Source organism: Euprymna scolopes, chromosome 15, assembly GCF_053919585.1.
Source record: "Euprymna scolopes isolate OS-2025 chromosome 15, ASM5391958v1, whole genome shotgun sequence".
Classification (NCBI taxonomy): Eukaryota; Metazoa; Mollusca; class Cephalopoda; order Sepiida; family Sepiolidae; genus Euprymna; species Euprymna scolopes.
In genome coordinates, this window is record NC_136496.1 from 12,658,034 (window position 1) to 12,676,396 (window position 18,363).

At 34.6% G+C, this 18,363-nt stretch overlaps 1 protein-coding gene and 1 pseudogene across 1 annotated transcript in view; both read right to left on the minus strand.

Annotated features, from left to right (window-relative positions):
- LOC145294260 (chitinase-like protein 3) overlaps positions 1 to 18,363 on the minus strand; it is a 123,341-nt gene that overhangs the window by 78,986 nt on the left and 25,992 nt on the right. The gene's annotated exons all lie outside the window — the stretch shown is intronic.
- LOC145294303 (5S ribosomal RNA) lies at positions 12,362 to 12,478 on the minus strand (annotated as a pseudogene).

The window sequence follows — 18,363 nt, forward strand, 5'->3', positions numbered from 1 at the left end:
TTTCTTTCTCTATGTCCCTTAAAAAGATTTAATCTTTAATATATTTTAGGTATGTGTTTAATAGCGAAATTCTGTCAAACCTGAATCAATATTTTGCTAATGACTTTTATTTGAGAAGATGAGCCCACATCGAAAATCCATGGATTAAGGACATTACTTTAAATGTTTGTATTCTTTGTTCAAATAATAAATTTTTGTTTTGAAAAGTATATTTTCTGAAAGTAATTTAAATATAAAAACTGTAATTTTAATTTGCTCTATGTAGTATATTGAGAAATTTTATTTTGATGGGATTGTCTTGTATAAAATATTACCTCCCAAACATATTTTGTAAGACTTGAACCACAAGATTCATTAGTCCGTGATTTAATTCATTTTATTCGGATATATATATATATATATATATATATATATATATATATACGCGAACCGTCGTGTTGACAGTCGGCAGTTCTCCCACTCGACCATGGAATCGACGCCCGTAAATAACTCGTCGGAATGTCTATTTAAATAGACACCCGCCACCACTTTTATAGAGCTAAAATCGCCTTTCGTAAACAAACAAACAAACAAACAAACAAACAAACGAGCTTCGCATTTTCAGCCAATTAAGTAGCGGGTGAGATTATTTACGACAGTACTCTACCCAAAGAGGGCGGGGGGGGGGCTTAAAATATATTTGTAGTCATATATATATATATATATATATATATATAATCTACTATTTATAATTAATTAAAATAGAAGCCTTTCGAGATCTCTACTGTGTAGAGGTGGAACTTTGTTGCATGTCGGGTTTGTCGGGGATATTTACGTTACAAGATAGTTCGTTGGAGCATCCACAATTAAAATACTTGTAAAACAGGCAGAGGGATGCAACATTTCATCAATGGGACAGAGGTTGAAGCTTAGATAACAGTTCAGGATCTATCAGGTTGGCGACTCGCTTTTGAATCCTGTCCAGGAGTGAGACTAGTAGCAGAAGCACGAGCCCAAATGTGACAATACTCTATACATGGGCGAATGGCGGCCTTGTAGAGGTACAGGATAGTTTCATATATATATATATATATATATATATATATATATATATATATATATATATATATATATATGTATGTATAATCTACTATTTATAATTAACGGTTCTCATATTCTCATATTGCGTTACTTCTATTCTAGGTCTGCTTAGTAGGTGATCGTTGCCCAGCATATCTGCTGCTTTTTCGAGTCGTCTTACTCTCCACTGCTTTTCTCTGTCCATAATTTTTATTTCGTCCCATAATGGTAGATGGTTTCTCTTTTCCCTCCATATGTGGTCAACCATACCCGATTATTCTGAAGGAAACGTTGAAGATTTGTAAATTTGTTTAAATTTCATCGCATCTAATAGCCAGACTTTCAAAAGCAGGCGATTAATCTTCTGAAAAGTTAAAATCCCACCTGCTTTGTTGTGTTACAGTTTTTATAATGTTGTTGCAACTTTGAAATGAGAAAGTCATAAATCAACTATTACCCGCCAAAAACAGAGCTGGTAAAATAAATAAATTACCACTTTTGTAAAAATAAATTCTTGTTTTGCAAATTTTCTGCTTTTCGAGCGACCATCTTTTGGCTACAAATTTATTGAAAGCGTTGTTATTTGGGGTTGTTTTACAAATGGAATGAAAATTTAAATTTCGTTCCGTTTTAATAAATTTTTTTTTTTTTTTCAAATTGTTCTGGTCTTACATTTTATTTAAAAATAAAATGCTTGAGAAAAAGTATAATTTTCCAGTAAGGAAGTTTAGAGTTCTCAAAAAATGTACCTTTCCTCTCACTCATACCTAAACAGCATCTTTTCCTTTCTTCCGAAAGATGTTTCTTAAAATGCGGAAGTTGGGAATGTTTATTCCGAAAGCCATTTTTAACATGGGGAGGTTTGGGATAATACTCATAAAAAGCAACTCTTTACAGATAAGTCTTCATTGACGAAGTCTTCTTGCCCCCAAAATGTTACTATTGTGTAAAAATTCGTATATTTGTAAATATTAGTGTTCATAAACTTTTAAATTTATTTTTCAAATGATTTTATCGATTATTTTCGATTTTGTTGGCGCATGCGTAATTATAAAACTAAAATGGAACGAAATTTAAATTTCCATTCCATTTTTAAAACAACCCCAAAACAGAGCGCCTTCGACAAGTTTTGCCCAAATTTATACACATTCTCATTTTTTTGTTTTTATTTTGTAGAGTGGAAGAATTATTTATTTTTTCATATTTCTTTCTTTTCATTGTTTTTCTCCCTGTTTTTTTTAAATATTCACTCCATTTTCCTTTTTATTTTAACAAATTCTTCTCCTAGTTAAGTAACATAATATTTATCTACTTAACAAAATATCCCACTCTTTCTTTTTTTAGGCGACTGAACGTCCACACTCGAACGACCACCTGAAGAGGTGCGCTACAAGCCGACTAAAACAAAATGGTCGACCACTTCAAACGCGCAAAACAGTTAACGAGTAAAAACAAACTTAAATGGAGTCCGTCGCCGCCATCTTGAACACGTCGTGTATTTATTAATGAAACAATTGTAGGAGTTAAACCAACAATGGAAACGCACACACTCACCTCGAGTCGTAAATAGGAGAATGAGAAAAATAAACATTTGATTTTCTGGAGCATTCGTCTCGTCCAGGTGAACGATTATAATTATATACTAGAACACACACACACACACACACACACACACACACACACACACACACACACACACACACACACACATATATATATATATATATAATTACGTTCTGTTTGTCCATCGATCACGTTTTAGTTTATTCGCATCTGAGAAACTATAACTATACAGCCATTATATATATATATATATATATATATATATATATATATATATATAGGGTGGCCACAAAGTCTGGCTACATAATCTAGAGGATGCTTCCACAAAGTCTGGCTACATTATGTAGCCAGATTTATGGACACCCTATATATATATATATATATATATATATATATATATATATATATATATATATATATATATATAGGGTGGCCACAAAGTCTGGCTACATAATCTAGAGGATGCTTCCACAAAGTCTGGCTACATTATGTAGCCAGATTTATGGACACCCTGTATATATATATATATATATATATATATATATATATATATATATATATATATATATATATATATATATATATATATATATATATATATAGTAATAATAATTAGTAATAATATAGTAATAAATAGTAACCAGACTTTGTGGAAGCATCCTATAGATTATGTAGCCAGACTTTGTGGCCACCCTATATATATATATATATATATATATATATATATATATATATTATATATATATATATATATATATATATATACACACACATATATATACATATATTATTATTATTATTATTATTATTATTATTATTATTATTATTATTATTATTAACGTTAAAAAATCAAAAAAATTTGCAATATTTGATTCTCAAAAAATATGGCTGCTCGACGAACCCGAGTGTTATCAGAACGTCCTAAATCTCTTTTCCGCGCAGTTTTTGGAGCTTGAACTCAATATTCTTTCCCATGGCTTGGACTTCTGCATTCCTCCTATATCCCCAACGCATGAAGAGATATATGCTGAATTTGAAGTCTTTTTTTCCCAGTTAGAAAGTCTCTCCCATTTCCGACTCTGATCTTAAGGCGAAGCTAAATAACGTCGCACATTCATATGCAGGCACACCTATTTCGTTTTGTGAATCAAAATGGCGAAGTGAACATTATCGTACAATCAAAACACCTCACCATAATAAATCTTTAGTCATCACAAAACCGACAAAGTCATAATGGATTAGGATTACATCAATAAAATGATGACTATCCTTGGAGACACCTCTAAATTTGTTAAGTTAGGTCCGGTAGATACATATAATTCTACTATCTCTATCGAGACCAAGTTCCAAAAACGACTTGTCAAATGGGTCAAAAGTGGTGTTCTTCCCACTTTCATTTCGGATTTAATTCGACCCACTGGTTCTATTCGCCCCCGTTTGTATGGTTTGCCTTAGTCCCATAAAAGGGGGGTACCGTTGAAATCCATATTATCTATGGTAGGGTCCTCTCAACATAAGTTAGCTAAATGGTTGACAAGTATTTTAGAATCCGTTTTCGAATGTTATAATTTATTTTACATTAAAGATTCTTGTGCCTTTGCTAACCTTATGCAAAACTCATTCTGACAAATTTATATTTTCTTTTGATATTTCTAGTCTTTTTACTTGCATCCCATTGTTAGAGACTATTAATATTTGTGCTGACGCCTTATATCGGAGTAAACTTCCAACTCCTCCAATTCCAGAAAATATTTTTGTAGAATTGATGAAATTCGCTACTATATCCGTTGAATTCAGTTTTAATGATATGGAGAAGCAAACAGATGGTGTGGTCATGGGTTCTCCATTGGGACCAGCGTTAGTTAATATCTTTGTGGGTTTTCATGAACAGGGTCTATTGTCTGGTTTGTTTTGTTTCGTTATGTTGATGACACCTTTTATTTATTTGACAACGAGAGGAATGCAGCTGCCTTTTTATCCCTCAATAATCTTCATCCAGCCCTTGAGTTTACGGTAGACAAAGAAACAAATTCTACTCTTCCGTTTTTTAGATGTTCTTGTATCCAAGACATCCTCATGTTTTCTTACTTCTGTTTATCGTAAACCAACATTTACGGGTCTCTATACGCGTTGGGACTCTTTTTGCCCAACAAACCAAAACTTTCATTTAATTAAAACTTTAGCACATAGGGCCTTAATAATTTGTTCTAAAGTTAATCAGGATGACGAGCTTAAATTTATTACTAAGACCCTTTGTAACAATGGTTAACCCTTAGATATTGTTGAAACTACTATTAATGAGAATGTTTCCAATTTTTATAAATCGTAAGAAATTGTAGCTAATAGATGTTCTGTTTTTTTTCTTCTACCTTGGCTAGGTATTATCGGCGATCGATTTGCTAAGCACATTTCTTTGTCGGGTTTGTATTACTGTACACATAGATTCGAAAAAGTTGTCAAAAAACAAATATAGAACAAATAAATGTTATCAAAGGCAAGATAAGTTACTGTTCTACCTAACTGGATATATTTTTTGTGTTTTTATTCAGTGTAACATGTTTATTCAGCTCGAAAAACATGCAGTGTTTACCGATGTAGTGGAAAATTCAAAATGGCAGCCGACTCTCTCTCGGAGAGGGTACGTTTGGGAAAAGGTATTATAAATAATAAACTAGACAAAATACTGTTAGAAATTGGCTCAATATATGTTACCGTGACATAAGTTGACATGTATTCGGTTGTTTTCTAACAGTATTTTGTCTAGTTTATTATTTATAATACGTTTTCCCAAACGTACCCTCTCCGAGAGAGAGAGTCGGCTGCCATTTTGAATTTTCCACTACATCGGTAAACACTGCATGTTTTTCGAGCTGAATAAACATGTTACACTGAAAAAATACACAAAAAATATATCCAGTTAGGTAGAAAAGTAACTTATCTTGCCTTTGATAACATTTATTTGTTCTATATTTGTTTTTTGACAACTTTTTCGAATCTATGTGTACAGTAATACAAACCCTCTTTGTCTGTGCAACGATGTTATTTTGCATCGAATCCACGCGTTGTTTTTTCAATCAGACCTATGTTGTTGTCCATTTGCAAAGATGTTCTCCCCCCTCACCATAATAATTCCATTATTTATTTATTCAGATGTATTTGCAGCGTGCACTACGTTGGGGTGAACATCGCAAAGATTGGATTAACGTTTAAAACAACACGTACCATCAAAAATTCGGTATGCAAATTTTTCACCTTCGGATGTTGTGAGTAATACGTATGATTCTTCGATTTGCGAGCACCCCATAAATAACCATGCGTGTGCCACGAATTTCAGTGCTGAAATTTTTACGATCTTGAGTAAGTCGCACTTGCCCTTTCATCTAAAAATTCTAGAAACTATTTTTATTAAGTCTTTGAGACATTCTCTTTGCAAGCAAAAACAAAATCTTTTAGGACTTAATTTAGTTTCTATATAATTGTACATCCTCTAGCGTTTCAGCCATTTCCTTGGATACAAACGGGACGAATAGAACCAGTGGGTCGAATTAAATCAGAAATGAAAGTGGGAAGAACACCACTTTTGACCCATTTGACAGGGTTCAGAAGAGAGTCGCCAACCTGATAGGTCCTGAACTGTCATCTAGGCTTCAGCCTCTGTCCCATCGACGAGATGTTGCATCCCTTTGCCTGTTCTACAAATACTTCAATGGTGAATGCTCTGAGGAACTGCAAACACTTGTACCTCCCCGACGTAACTACCCCCGACAAACCCGACAAGCTACTAAGTCTCATCCCTTTACAGTAGAGATCCCTAGGTGCAAGAAAGCCTTTTACTCCAATAGTTTCTTCCCCAGAACTGCGGGTCTTTGGAACTCCCTTCCGGGATTCTGCTTTCCCAACTGCAATGATATGCAGAAGTTCAAGTGTAATGTTAACAAACATCTTTCTACTCATCTCCCTTCATAATGACCCCGCTAATTAAGTCCTTGATAGTAGCCCCCTGCTTCAAAGTGGCACTGTGCCTTGTTTGGGGTGAAAATTGAATAAAAAAATAAAAAATAAAAAATAAAAATTTTTTTCCCTCGCTTATTTTTCCCCTTTTTTTTCTCCCCCGCCATATTCATGACTATTTTTTCTAATCGTATTTTCCTCGATTTAGGTCTGTTAAGCGAGGAATGAAACCTGGTTAGGTAACCTTCATTTTCATTTTTTATTCTTATTTTTTTAATCATCATGTTGATTGGTATGTATTTAGCCATAATTAAATTTTATACCCCTCCCCCCAAATTTTCATATATATATATATATATATATATATATATATATATATATATATATATATATATTATTTAGGGTAGACAGTTACATATGGTCGCTACGAATAGCCATCTGTTTTAGTCAAAGAGACTTCGTCAGGCGACCTGGAACCTCTCGATGCCAAAAAAGAAAAATCTTTGACTGAAACAGATGGCTATTTGTAGCGACCATATGTAACTGTTTACCCCAAATAATAAAAAAAATATTTTGCTCTTTTTATTTTTATCAAGCACTATTTAACAACCTCGTTATCTTAATTAGTTCTGACTTTTGAAATCCTAAAACCTGAACATAGTAAATAACTTGGGCATACAAATACTTGTATTTTTTACAATCATATGACTAGGACTTCTGGTTTAAACCGACCATCTCTCCGAAAGATTAGCATGTTCAGCGTCGTGACCACGTAAATTTGTTTATATTATTAATAAATATCTTGCTCTTCTTTTATTGAGCACTCTTAATAACCTCGTAAAATTCATTAGTTATCACTCTTGAATACATTTAACCTGATATATATATATATATATATATATATATATATATATATATATATATATATATACTTTTTATTTGTTTTACATACGCATTAATATGTCGCTGCACATTAATGACCATGTTTCGGTCAACCAGTTACGAATAACTAGAAACTTGCTTATACAAAAGACTAAAATTTTGTATAAGCAATATCGCTTGAAGAGGTCTCTAGTTACTTATAATTGGCTGACTGATACATGCCCATGAATGTGTAGCGACATATTAATGCTTATGTACAAGAAATAAAATGTGTATCTTGTCCTACTTCGGTATTAAGCACTCTTGTATTAATCTCGTTCAAACTTCATTGGTTGCTTCACTTCTGAAAACTATTAGCCTGAAATTATATATATATACTAGCAGTTCTGTCCGGCTTTGCTCAGGCCCTATGTACTGTTCATAACTTTATGTGCATATATATATATATATATATATTAAAAAGTTTGACTCATGTCCAGGTAACCTATATCTAAAATTTCAACGTTTAGACCCCAAATTGGTGGAGGAGTTTGGTAGGGTCTGCAAAGGTCAACTCTTTCAGATTTGACCTCTTATCAGCCAAATCCTCGCCCCAAAACTGATAAAAAGCTTGCCGCATGTCTGAATACCCTTTATGTAAAATTTCAAATGTTTAGACCCAAAATTGGCTGAATAGTTTGCTAGATATAGCAAAGGTAAAATCTTTGGAACTTTGATTCCTTGCCAGCTAAATTTTCGGCCAAAAACCGATTAAAAAGATTGCTCTATGTCTAAATACACTTCATGTAAAATTTTAAATGTTTAGACCAAAAATTGGCTGAGTAATTTGGTAGGGACCGCAGAGGTCAAATTTTAAAAAACTTTGACCCCAATTTTGACGCCTTAACATTTTTTGCTTTTGGCTAAAATCAAATTAAAATGTTTCATCCATTTCCAAGTAACCTACATCTAAAATTGTGTTTAGAACCAAAATTAGTGGAGGAATTTGGTAGAGTTTTTTAAGGAAAAATTGTTGAAATTTGACCCTTTAACAGCAAAATTTTTGGCAAAAAACCGATTAAAAAGATTTTCCAAAATCTCAATACCCTTTATGTCAAATCTTGAGTCTGTAGACTGAAAATTGTAGTTTGCTAGGGAAATATAAACACACAGACACACACAAAAGACAATTTCACTTATATATATATATATATATATATATATATATATATGCAATGTATCTCTTTCTCTCTCACGTCTGCGCCCATGTGGCACTGGCTGTGTAAACTCAAGGGCTGCAAATACACGTCCCCGACGAAAGTAAAACACATATTTATGTTTTATGCAAGGCAACTCCCCCCCCCAACCAACACACTTGTCAAAAATGTAAAGCTAATAGAAGAAAATCTCGTTTTCGCGCTGAAATGTTTATCTAAATCACCTGAGAACAAATATGGCCGCCAACTATCGCCACTGGTGGGTGAAATTAAGCGGAATTAATGTCCGATCGTCAACACGAGCATGATATTTTTCTCTCAAATTTAAACTACACACACAACTTTCTCGACACCGCTGCCCTATTTACACAGACACAGACACATGTACCAATACCTATATTTGGTTTGTCAATTTATGCACTCAACACCCCCTCGCGCATATCTCTTCTTCAGCCTCTCTCACTCTTCTTTAAGGCATTTTGTCGGTGCATGTGTGTGTATGCATGTGTGTGTATGCATGTGTGTGTATGCATGTGTGTGCATGTGTGTGTATGGGTTACTTCCTATGGACTCTAAAATGGCTGGCCGATTTCTGTTAGATTTCCTACAAACGTACTTTATGAGTATGATAGTGTTCTTAGATGGGTTTTCTATCAGAATGCCTCCGATAAATATAAAAAATCTGATTAAAGAAGGAGCAGTCCGATTTTAACGAAATTTAACATTTTTATACAGCCTAACATCACAAGTGCATTTTAGAAATTTATCACCGCACAAGCAGAAGGGCTCGGCGTATAAAACGAACTGTAGATTCTTTTATAAGACAAGGGGGTGTTCGAAATGAATGTTTCTGTTTAGAGCACAATTGAACCATTTTACTTGACTTTTGTTTTTAAATTTTAATTTAAGTTATATAAAAGTAATTTATGAAATAAGCAGTAAGTTCTCTACAGTGCAATGTAGACTAGACAGAATTGTGAACTGTCACTGAGGAGAGGTATGTGAGATTTTTCCTATTGTATCGACTTGAGCGGGCAATCTATTGATTTCATTAACGAATGAGTGATTTCATCGATTTAGTTAATGATAAACATATTGGAAGTGTGGAATATTAATTGATCCTCATTTAATCCCAGGTAACGTTGGGTCTTCCTACTAATATCTCTCTCTCTCTCTCTCTCTCTCTCTATATATATATATATATATATATATATATATATATATATATATATATATGCCTAAACCCTGTAAATCACAATATATATATATATATATATATATATATATATATATATATATATATATATATATATATATATATATATTAGCCTTAACCTTGTAACTTCTGACCGACTTAATATTATATACAGGGTGACCCCCCAAAAACGGGCCCAACTTAAATTAGGCCCCGTTTCTTAGTTTTTTGTCCGAATAAAAAGAAACTTTGGTCATAACTAGTTTATTATATTCAAAACATCACATCAAAACACTAGGGTCTCTGCCCTTTTTTCTCTGTTGACTGTAAAATGCTCAAAAACAATTGAATGTCCTCTGTTTTTTTGGGTCACCCTATATATATATATATATATATATATATATATATATATATATATATATATATACGAGGGGCGTGCAATAAGTAATGCCCCTGACCCACTTCCAGTTGTCTGATCTAGCTGAAATTTTGCATGTGCAATGATTTATATCTCTACGGGATATGTGGCAAATTACAGCTCTGAACTAATTGTGGTTTCTGTTTTACAGGTGTTTGAACTGAGTCAGGTGTGAAATGGAGCCTATTGAATGTAGAGCAGTGATCCGGTTTTTGTATTTGAAAGGACGCACGCTACAGGAGGCTTTTGATGAAATGAAAGAAACTTATGGTGATAATGCCCCATCATATGACCTTGTAGAACGTTGGCATCGTGAATTCAAACATGGCCGGAAGTCTGTGGAAACAGCTCCCAGACCTGATAGCTCCCCTTCTGCCATTGATGAGGCATCTGCCTGTTAAGTTGAGGCTGCCATTTTGGAAGATCGGCGCTTTCACCAAATAGCCCAAGATGTCAAGATTAGTACAGGGTCTGTGGAAACTATCATTCATGACCATTTACATATTCATAAAGTGTCTGCCAGATAGATTGCCAGGTTGCTCACACCATTTCAGAAGCGAGAATGCGACGAGTGCTCGAGGATGAATTTGGTGATGTGCCAAGAAGATGAGTCAAAGTTTTTCGAAAGACCGATTACACAGAATGAAACCTGGGTCCATCACTATGATCCAGAGACCAAAGCCCAGTCGATGCAGTGGAAGCACTTGAACTGACCACCTCTAAAGAAGGCAAGGGCGCAGCCCTCCGCTGGCAAGGTCATGCTCACAGTCTTCTGGGACTAGGACGGAGTAATGATGACAGATTTCCTGGCAAAGGGTACCACAATTACAGGAGCCTATTATGCTTCACTTTTGAGGAAATTAAGGGAAGCTATACACATCAAGAGGCGGGGCAAGATCAGCAAAGGTACCCTCCTCCTGCAGGACAACACTTCGGTCCACAACTCGCATGTCGCCAGATCAGAAGCACGGGCGTGTGGTTATGAAATCCTTCCTCATCCTCTGTACTCTCCTGGCCTTGCACCCTCTGACTTTCACCTCTTCCCAGCCATGAAGTTGTTTTTGAAAGGAAAGCGTTGCCCAGATGATGCAGCCTTGACTTCTGAAGTCACGTCGTGGTTGAAGGACCAACCTGGGGTGTTCTACGAAAACGGTCTCCAGAGCTGCATCAAACGATGGGAGAAATGCATAACTGAGTGGTTCCTATGTAGAGAAAGACTAATAACTGTGCCAAGTTTTGTTGCTCTACTGCTATGGGAAGTGGGTCAGGGGCATTACTTATCGCAAGCCCCTCGTATATATATATATATATATATATATATATATATATCGGCAAGGATTAGTTTTTTTTTCAAAGGAGTCAGCACTTATCAAGTCCCAGAGGCCACTCAAGGATAAGGGTTAATGAACTTACAGTGGTAACTGGGACAGTGATGTAGTAATTGTTAGTAATGGAATTTTTTTTAATTGGATTACTGAAGGGGAACGGCTCATCAAGAACTTGAGAAGAGAAAAGGGCACCCTCACTAGGCTACGAAGTCTATTTTGAACTCTGTCAAGGCAGGATCAGATCTTTCTAGCAGCTCCTGTCCAGATGTGGCAACAGTACTCCATCCTTGGACGTACCTGGTTCTTATCGATTTGTTTATGGTGAGTTAGACCTTATTTACTAAACGAGACTAAATTTTCAGTTGTTTTTTTTTCTCACCCTAAAATTTCAGTATTGGTTGGACAAAAATAAAATTATTCCAGTCAAGGAGAATATCTATTTTTTTTTTTTTCAACCGAGGGCAGAACAGACACGACAAGCTTATCTAGACTCAAAGACAATAAAATGTTTGAATATCTTGTCATTTTCGAAAATCATCCCTTTGCGTTCTTCGCCAAAAAAATTGCCATTCCAGTCGTTTATGTGGGGCTCCTTCAGTCTTTAACAGACCACGGACACCCACGAAGGGGTGCCTGCGCGTGAAATTTTTGTGGCAGGAAGTGCACAATCCCCAACCACACCTCTCCTGAGTCGACATTGTTAAATACCAGTGGCAAGTGAAGTGTATGTACAAAACGACTGGAAACAAATGCCGAGATAAGCGGAGAGCACATACAGCGCCTAGAATTCCCAAATGGTCACCCATCTTGTACTAACCAGGCTCAACGTTGCTTAACTTCGGTGATCTGACGAGAACCGGTGTGTCAACGCGATTATGCCGTATAGTCGTTTATGTACGTATTATAATCGTATTCTTTATTTTGTATTAGTGGTTTTTAGGGTCTACCTAAAAAACGCAATGTAATTGATCGTGTTTGTTACTGTTGTGGGGGAACCACCCTATGAATGGACTCAACCACCCTACATATATACCGGAACTCTTAACGATCCCAGGCAGAGCTCTAATTCCGGAGTTAACCTCGGTGGAACGTAAAACGCCGTTTTCATTCTGCAACACTTTTTTTGTCTTTTATCATTACACGTCTTGACTTACACCGTTGTTCTGCTTTTTATTGTGGTTAATTCCAAGACATAGTAGTTACCAATAAACAAAATTGCAAATAGCTACCAATATCTGCTCATTTGTGAGTACCAGCGAACACATATTCTTTTGAAATAATATGCGATTAACATAAGAACATTATCTGTTCTTTGTATACTGTTTCAAATTTCTTGATCACGTTTATTCATAATCTACACGGATCGTTTAATTATTTGAATGTTCTTATTTTTTTTACAAAGGGTTACTATATATCAAGGCCGGGAGACCACTCAAGGTTAAGGGTTCATGTGCGTATTGTAGTCATTGGGGCATTAGGGTAATAATCGTTTGTAGAAGTAATTTGGTAGAATTTGGTAGATCATTTACAAGGATGGTTGAATAAGAATTTGTTTACGATGGCGTTGAAGATATTAATATTGATATTCTAGTCGACTGGAAAGCAGACCAGCGGAACAGAGTTCTACAGGTGAGCTGTTCTAGGAAAGAAGCTTTGTTCATGAAATCCATGTTTAGGGTTAGGCAACGATAGAAAGTCGAGGGATTTATCGATAGTGATTTTGGCAAGATGAGTGTTTTTTTTTTGTGAAGGATTGCCAAGGGGGAATAAAGATTGGAGTTCAGTAAAACATTTGCCACGAAAATAGCGATAGAGCCGGAACTCTTCTGTGAGAAAGAGGCTGCAGAGAGAGAGAGAGAGAGAGAGAGAGAGAGAGAGAGAGAGAGAGAGAGAATGGAATCGCCTACTAGATTACGAAGTCTGTTTTGAATTCTGTCAAGGCAGGATAGGTACTCCGAGCAGATCCTGGCCAATTGTCGATCTTAATGTTTTTCATTCCACTATATCCGCTTCATTAAAGTACTCAGATTTTTCCCGTGTTGTACTAATGCCACCTTTTGTTCGTTCAACTCATTTAAAACTAGGGGAGCGTAAACATCTATTTCAAATAAAGAAAATAACATTAATTGGCTGGTGACAATAAAACCAAAGACTCCAATTCATTAGTAGCTAGAGTGATCTATATATCTAAAAAAAAGTGAGAATGTGTGCGTGCGAGGGCAATCTATATACTAAACGAATTTTTGATCTATAGATTATTTGATATATAGATTATTTGATATATAGATTATTCAGTTTTCATCCGGAGCTGCTAAAGGGTCAGAACTGAAAATTGTTACTTAGGGGGGTGTCATTGAATTTTTATCTGTTTGTCAACTGTTTCACAACTGCGCATGCGCGAATCGTTCACATGACAGCTTTCTCATGTTAAAGTAGGTTGAAAACTGTACAAGGCTTCACCTAAATGCTACCAAGACTGAGTGTATGCGAATTAACATTCGCAACAATCATAAAATTAAAATCCTCACAAATAACATCCGCAAATGTGTTGAAGACTGCAAGTATCTAGGATCACACAGCAGAAACTCTGAGAAACACATGGACTGTTTGTAATAAAATGGATAAGACCTGGAAATCCAATCTTGCTCGCAAATTCAAAAATCTAAGTTTTCTGCGTACTTATTGAACCAATCTTACTCTGAAACTTGGACTCTTTCAGCAAAACAACAGCGTCGTTTGGATGGATGTTACACACGTCTTTGGAGAAGAGTACTCAAATATCTCATGGCGAAATCACCCGACTTTAGAAATGATATATGGAGACTTACCGAGAGTATCAACATCAATTTGCAAGAGACGTGTTTAGTTTGTTGAGTATTGTGCGCGTGCCACAGATGAACTTGTTTCATCATTTGTGCAATGGAGGTACCTATCATCTCACAATCGATCGCAAAAGTTAACTTTTCCAGATAGGATACAACGAGATACATTCATCTCCAAAGATGATGTTATGACAAATAGGGAATACTGGAAGGATGTAGTTAGTTCTACCTATATGCAAAAGTATTTGACACACGGTCAAATTTCATACATCTTCCTACAATATTTCAACCACTCAGAAATTCCATTCTTAAGTTGTCATTCAATCTTGCTACAATATTTCAACCAATCAGAAGGCACTCCGGGATTCCGAACAAAGTTATTGGGTTAGATAAAACAAAAATTGAGCTTTTCGGAAGAAACATGCGCACCCGTGTATGGAATAAAAATGGCACAGGATTTGAACAATCTAATATCATTCTGACTGTAAAATCTGGAGGTGGAAGTGTGATGACTTGGAGGTGATTTTCTAAAAAAATAGAGTTGGGGGAATAGAAAATATAGAAGGGAAAATGAATGCAACAAAATACACGAAGACTTTGTCAACATATCTGTTCAAGAGTGACGCAGATTTAAGGTTGGACTGTGATTTTATTCTTATAGCAAGAAAATGATCCCAAGCACAAGAAATGGTTTCCAGATAATGATCAGTGTTCTACTATGGCTTAGCCAGTCACCCATCTAAAATCTGTGGAAAACTTTGAAGTTAAGGGTGCATACAAGAGATTCCAAGAATATCAAGACATTGAACAATGTTTTCGAAGAAGAATGGCTGAAACTATTAGCAAGTGCTTGTAAGAAACTAGTAGGCAGTTTATGGAAAGCATTTAGAGGTCGTAAGGCAGAACAGAGGATGTTCAACTAAATATTAGTAAATGTGTTAAATATATTTGCATATAAGTAATTTGATTTTTCGTTAATAAATATTTGTCAACTTAATACATCTTTCGTCCCCTTTTATTTCTAGATAGACAATATCTGTTCAAAGATTAAGTGTAAATTTCATTCAAATTAACTGGATATTTTTGGAGAAAAAAATGTACCAATTACTTTTGCTACCCACTATATATATATATATATATATATATATATATATATATATATATATAGTCTTGGAAGTTTTTAACCATTAAAACTATACCAAAAAACTTATTTAATTTTTATATTTGTTATCATTCGTTAGAAAACTATTTTATTCAGTAAGTCATTTAATAACCTGCAATCACTGCATCAACTTGCTCTCTCAGATTCACTATAGTACTAATGTAATTTAAGGGATTATCAGTTGTTTACCGTGAAACACTGTGTTGTGTCTGCACAAATAATTAACAAGAACACGGAAAGTAAAAGTATAACAATAATATATTAAGAAGAGAAGTTATATATATATATATATATATATATATATATTTAAATGTCTTCAGATATACTTCAGTTGGAGATATTCCGGCACGTGGCGTGTTGCATGTCTTACTGGAGGCAACATAGGCGTCTAGCTTATTTGGCGGTCGTTGCCGAACTCTCCCGGTATTGGTGATTGATACCTTTATATATCTCACTCACTCATCTATGTTAATTAGTGGGCGTCTCCACAACACACTGTTTCGGGGATTTAAAAAAAAAACAGTATATTAAGTCATGGCTCCCTAGCCGTGTTGATCAAACACCACTTCCCTTAAGCTGTAGATATTTACAGGTTAATATTTGAGGTCGCGTTTAATTCACAGGGAAAGATGCAACCCCAGCCTTCATGAAGACATCATTCATATAGGAGAAGGAAAAACTCTAATATAAAAACTGTATGCTTTGTATGCTTATATTGTATGCTTTGTCTTATGGCAGCCATTGCACCCAGGAAGATTAGCAGACGTATAAAAAAAAGTGCACAAAACCTTCACTACTACAAACAACTCATTTGTGTGAATTGCTGGAGAACTTAGTCGACTGGGGGGGGTTATCACACACACACACACACACACACACACACACACATATATATATATATATATATATATATATATATATATATATATATGATTAAAATTATGAAATAAAATTCCAACGTGAGATGAGGATGAAAAAAGAACAAATCAAATTATATATTCATACACCTTTTCTCCATTATTTAAAGACTTCCTTGGGATGATTAATTTAAAGAAAAAAATTTTTTAACCGACTATCTGTCTGAAAGATTAGCATGTCCATTGTCGTAGCCATGTAATTTTTTCATGGAGCTCTTTTAAGTTTTTATTGAGCACTTTTAATAACCTCGCCAAATTTATTAGTTATTAGTCTTGAATACCTATAACCTGGTGTATATATATATATATATATGTGTGTGTGTGTGTGTGTGTGTGTGTGTGTGTTTAGTGGCGCCCAAAAAGAAAGTTCGCACTTGTCATTTTTTCAAAAACCACAACCTTAAGCTAAACTGAATGTAACTGTTTAAACAACCTATACCTCATTGGATTCGCCTTTTATTCCTCTATAATTTTACGTGTTCATATTCACCTTTTAATTGAAATACCCCAGTGTTCACGTCAATTTAAAAATTAACTTTAAATCGAGAAGGCAAAAAGAAACTCCGCACAATGGAACTTTAGAATATTGTTGCAACACAACTACAATAGGAACACGATGAATTAGTTGATATTTAGTAGCATAGCTCCGCTGCCATTTGTACAGCCTGCAATATACTGACTGCAGCAATGAAAGGGCATCCCACGTTTCTTTAATTTTTGTCCAAAGTTCTTCTAAATTTGAAATTTTATTATTGTGTAGCTGTTGCAAAACAAATACAACAGGAACACAATGAACTAGTTAATATTTAGCCCTTCTGCAATTTGACAGCCTGCAATCTTTTGGAAATTCCTTGAATTAGACTGCAGCAATACTCGGGGGAAAGGGCATCCCACTTTTCTTTAATTTTTGTCCAAAGTTCTTCCAAATTTGAAATTTTATCATTGTGTAGCTGTTACTTGATGTAATACCATACTTTTTCGATAGGATTGAGATCTGGATATAGCGAAGGCCAATCCAAACACGGAATATCATGCTCTTCCACGTTTTGGTGTAATATGTTTACTATACCCATGTGTGGTTTTATATATTTCTTTTTAATTATAACATTACACTTAATTTTTCTATAATAAATAGGTGGTTTTCTTCGTACCGATAGGCCATTTTTTTTTATTTAGGGACAATTATTTATTACCGCTTCCCGTCACGTGACCAGTGTTTCCAATTTGGCGGTTTTCATGCTAGATCTGGAGATTTCGTTTGCAATATAGCGAGGAATTCTAGAAAATCTGGAGATATTTGACACCCACACACCCGCAATTTTAGATTATAAAATAAAGAAAAGCGCTTGAAAATACTTTAAAACATAAAATAAACTCATTCATGTAAGTAAAAAAAAGTAGCATTTATTGCCTTTGGTAACAATTATTTATTGATTATTTGTTTTGTTTTTCACCTTTTTTTCGGCTAACCATTCTTAAATCTCGCTATAAAATCGATTTTTCCAAGTACATTTTAGGTGGGGGGCATTCCAACCTCCGAAGTTTAGTTTAAAATACGATCTAAGCAACCCCGCTTAATTTAGAAGTATTTAGTCGAAAATTGTAAAAAGCAAGAAACAACAGCAAAAAAAAAACTTATACCAATACAGTAGAATTTAATTATCTACAAACCTAAATACTTTTAACATGCTAAAACAAAGTTTTTTTTGTTTTTTTTTATTTTTCTAATTTCAAAATATGTTGCGCCATTATTGTGATGTTTAATTTGTAGTATATTTTAATTTAACTTTTATTATAAAAAGTTTGAGTTTGTGATTTGTTTCTTGCAAAAAAATACCTTCTCTGAAAAACAGGTAAAACTAGCTGATAA